Here is a 5,097-nt window from a genome sequence, read left to right as displayed (position 1 = left end):
ATGGGACTTATGTTTTTTGGGGGCTTGGCTTACTTCTCTTAATATAATTTTTTCCAAGCCTTTCCATTTCCTAACAAATGGGGCAATGTCATTCTTTCTGATGGAGGCATAGAATTCCACTGTGTATATATACCACATTTTCTTGATCCATTCATCTACTGAGGGGTATCTGGGTTGGTTCCAGATCTTAACAATGGTAAATATTGCTGCAATAAACATCGTTGTGCTGGTAGGGATAGTGTGGTCTTATTTGTAAATATTTTGGTAAATGCCCAAAAGTGGGACTGCTGGTTCATAGGGGAGCTCTTTGTGGAGTCGTTTGAGGAACCTCCATACTACTTGCCAAAGTGGTTGAACAAGTTTACACTCCCACCAACAATGAAGTAAAGTTCCCTTCTATCCACAACCCCTCCAGCATGTGTTGTTATTAGAGTTCTTGATTTTTGCCATTCTAACTGGGGTGAGGTGGTATCCCAATGTTGTTTTGATTTGCATTTGTTTTATGACTAGGAAGGTTGAGCATTTCTTCATGTGTCTAATGGTCATCCTTCTCTCTTCTTCAGAGAAGTTTCTCTTTAAGTCATTAGCCCACTTATTTATTGGGCAGTTGTTTCTTTGATGATTTGTTGTTGGGACATTTAATTTTTTGAGTTCCAAGTATATTTTAGATATGAGACCCTTGTCCGTTGTATGGCTAGTGAAGATCTTCTCCCAATCCGTGTGCTTTCTATTGATCTTCCTAGCTATGTCATTTGACATGCAGAAGCTCTGCAACTTCATGCAATCCCATTTGTCCAACCTTTCTTTGATTTGTTGTGTTTCCAGGTCTCTATTAACAGACCTGAGCCAAGGAGACCTAGGGTTTCTCCTATTCCATCCTGTAATGTTTTCAGATTGTCTGCTTTGATTCCGAGGTCTTTGATCCATTTGGAGTTGATTCTGGTGCAGGGTGATATATAAGGATCTATCTTTAGTTTTCTACAAGTAGTTAACCAATTTTGCCAACACCATTTACTGAAGAGGCAGTCTTTCTTCCATTCTATTTTTTAGATCCCTTATCAAAGATTAGATGGCTATAGGTCTGTAGGTTTATTTCTGGGTTTTTAATTCTATTCCATTGGTCCTGAGGTCTGTTCTTGTGCCAGTACCAAGCTGTTTTGATTACTATGGCTTTATAGTAGAGTTTGAAATTTGGTATTGATATTCTTCCAGCAGTGTTCTTACCGTCGAGGAGCGTTTTTGCTATTCGGGGTCTTTTATTGTTCCATATGAATTTTTGGATTGCCTCTTCTATTGCCTTTAAGAATATTGTTGGAATTTTGATAAGTATTACATTGAATTTGTAGATAGCCTTGGAAAGTATTGCCATTTTCAAGATGTTAATCTTTTCAATCCTGGAGCATGGTAGTTTTTCCCATTTTCTAAGTTCTGTTTTGATTTCCTTTTTCAAGTTTTTAAGCTTTTCATCATTGAGGTCCTTCACTTCTTTGGTTAATTCCTAGGTATTTTATTTTTTGTGAGGCTATTACAAATGGAGTTGCTATCCTAAATTCAACCACACTTTTCTCATTGTTGGCATACAGAAAAGCCATTGATTTATGAAGGTTAATTTTATACCCTGCTGCTTTGCCAAAGTTTGAATCAGCTTCAGTAATTTGAGAGTGGAGTCTATGGGATTCTTTAACTACAAGATCATGTCATCTGCAAAGAGGGAGTTTTATTTCTTTTTTCCCTATTTGGATCCCCTTTATGTCTGCATCTTGTCTTATTGCTGTAGCTAGGCATTGTAATACTAGATTGAAGAGAAGTGGAGAGAGTGGACATCCTTGTCTTGTTCCTGAGTTAAGAGGAAATGGCTTTAGTTTTTCACCATTGAGTATAATGCTGGCTGTAGGTTTGTCATATACAGCCTTTATTGTATTGAAGAATGTTCCATGGATTCCTAATTTTTCCAAAACCTTCATCATAAAGGGGTGTTGGATCTGTCGAATGCTTTTTCTGCATCTATTGAGATAACCATGTGGTTCTTATCCTTGATCCTGTTGATGTGATGAATAATATTAATTGATTTGTGTATATTGAACCAGCTTTGCATCCCTGAAATAAATCCTGTTTGATCGTGGTGTATGATTTTTTGGATGAATTGTTGAAGTCGATTGGCCAATATTTTGTTCATCAAAGAAATGGGGCTATAATTCTCTTTCTTTGATGGGTCCCTGCCTGGTTTTGAGATGAAGGTTATGATGGCCTCATAGAATGTGTTCGGTAGTAAACTTTCTCTTTCAATTTCATAGAAGAGTTGGAGGAGTATTGGTGTGAACTCTGCTTTGAAGGCCTTGTAGAATTCCGCTGCAAAACCATCTGGTCCTGGACTTTTCTTACCTGGGAGGTTTCTTATTGCTGTTTCTATTTAACTGCTTGATATGGGCCAGTTAAGATGGTTTAACTCCTCTTGTTTTAGTTTCGGCATATCAATATTTGCTAAGAAAAGGTCCATTTCTGCCAAGTTCTCAAACTTATTAGCATAAAGTTTTGAGAATTATTCCCTTATAATGTTCTGAATTTTGGTTATTTTCGTGGAGATGTGTCCATTCTCATCTCTGAGTTTATTTATTTTGGTGTGTTCCCTTCTTTTTCTGATAAGATTTGCTAAGGGTCTTTCAATTTTGTTAAATTTTTTTGAAGAACCAACTCTTTGTTTTGTTGATTCTTTCTGTAGTTTTTTTGAATTCTAATTCATTTAATTCTGATTTACTTTTAATTATTTCTTTCCATCTACTGGATTGGGGTTTATCTTGCTGCTCTTTTCCAAGGAGGTTCAGATATCTCATTAGATTGTTGCTTTCAGATCTCTCCAATTTGTTGATGTAGGAACTCAGAGCTATAAAGTTGCCTCAGAGTACTGCCTTTCCTGTGTCCCAGAGGAGCTGGTAATTTGTGTGCTCATTTTTGTTGAATAGCATGCACATTTGAATTTCCTTTCTAATCTCTTCCATGACCCACTCGTGATTCCCCAGTGTGTTTTTCAGCCTCCATGTGTTACCGGACATTTTTTGGTGGCTTTTGGTGTTGAGTTCTAATTTTATTCCCTTGTGGTCAGAGAGAATGCAAAGTATAACTTCAACGTTTCTGAATTTGGATGTTTGCTTTGTTCCCTAAAATGTGGTCAATTTTAGAAAGTGTTCCATTTGCTGCTGAGAAAAACGTGTATTCTGATTCTGTTGGGTGAAATATTGGGTAGATGTCTGTTAAATCTAGTTGATCTATGTAGTTGTTTAGATCTGCCCTTTCTTTGTTGAGGTTCTGCTGAGTTGATCTATGTAGTGGGGAGAGTGGTGTGTTAAAATCCCCAACTATTAATGTCTTTTGATATATGTGGGATTTGAGGGAAAGTAGTGTTTCTTGGATAAATTTGGATGTTCCATTGTTTGGAGAATAGATATTTAGAATTGTAATATCCTTCTGAAGGAAAAATCCCTTAATTAGTATGTAATGACCTTCTTTATCTCTTCTCACAAAGTTTAATTTGAAGTCTATTTTATCTGATATTAGGATTGCAACTCCCGCCTGTTTATGGGGGCCGTTTGCTTGGTAAATTTTGTTCCAGCCTCTAACATTGAAAATGTGTTTTTCCGGGCAAGATGTGACTCCTGAAGGCAGCAGATAGAAGGATCTTCTTTTTTAATCCAACTAGACAGTCTATGTCGCTTAATTGGAGAGTTAAGTCCGTTAATGATAAGAGATAGGACTGAGAGGTATTTGGGAGTTCCTGCCATGTTATCCAACTTCTTGGGAGCTGCAAAACCTGGGTTCTTCCTATGGTTCTTGGATTCTCAGTTTGGGTGCAGTTTCTTGGCCTTTATTGTGATCTTGTTGGTTTCTATGTGTAGGACATCTTTAAGAATCTTTCATAGGGCTGGTTTGGTGGAGATGTATTGTTTCAATTTTTCTTAGCTATGGAAGGTTTATATTGGCCTTCTTTTATGAAGTAGAGTTTAGTTGGGTACAGTATTCTTGGTTGATAGTTGTTTGATTTTAGGGCATGGCATACATCATTCCAGGCTCTTCTTGCTTTGATTGCCTCTGCTGAGAAATCTGAGGTGATTCTAATTGGTTTCCCCTTATAGGTGATTAATCTTTTCTCCTTGACAGCTTCAAGGATCTTTTCTTTGGTCTGAATTGATCCTGTGTGGATTATAATGTGATGGTGGGATGTCCTATTCTGGTCTGGTCTATTTGGAGTTGTAAAAGCTTCTTGTATTTGAATAGGCCTATCTTTTTGCATGTTTGGGATCCTGTTAAACAAATTTCCTAGACCATTAACTTCTGTTTCTAGGTGCTCCTCTACTCCCATTATTATTAGATGAGGCCTTCGGATGGTGTCTTCCAAGTGTTGGATAGATCTCTCGTATTTCTTGGATTTGTCTTGGATGGTTGTATGTTCTTTCTCTATAATGTTTACGCTGTCTTCAATCCCCGAGATTCGATCTTCTGCATGGTCTAACCTGCTGTCGAGACTTTCTACTTTGTTTTTTATTTCTTTTCCTTCTAGTTGGTCAGCTTTGATGGCTTCAAATTCTTTGTTGAAGCTTTGTTTTAGATCTTGTATGACCTTCTTTACTTCCTTAATTTGGTGTTCAGTGTTTATTCTCAAATCACTTAGTTGATTGGTTATGGTTTCCTTGGACTCCTATTCCTTCTGTTGGTTCCATTCAGCATTCCTTTTTTCATCTCCCTGACTTCCTCCAGCTCTTTGTTAATGGATTCCATGAATGCCTTTAGTGATCTTTGTGTATTCTCATCCTGCTCTCTCAATTCCTTTATTACTCTTTGCTTAGCTTCCTCACTTTCCTGCCGTTCCTTTAGATCTCTGTGAGTTTTCTTATCCTGCTCACGCCATTCCTGCCTTTCTTTTTGAGTGTTCTCAAGCTGTTCATGCAAATCCTGTATCAGTTTTTGAGTAGCTTCCTCATGCTTATGTTATTCATGTATAAACTTTTGGATTGCCTCCTCTCTCTCCATATCATGCTCATACAGAGTCCTTTGTATGTTTTCAATCTTTTCATTTATCATGTTTGCCAGCAGTGTTTGTAGAGC

The sequence above is a fragment of the Dipodomys spectabilis genome, unplaced genomic scaffold (genome assembly GCF_019054845.1).
Source record: "Dipodomys spectabilis isolate Male_0828 unplaced genomic scaffold, ASM1905484v1 ptg000437l, whole genome shotgun sequence".
In the NCBI taxonomy this organism is placed as follows: Eukaryota; Metazoa; Chordata; class Mammalia; order Rodentia; family Heteromyidae; genus Dipodomys; species Dipodomys spectabilis.
This window is presented reverse-complemented; position numbering follows the sequence as displayed.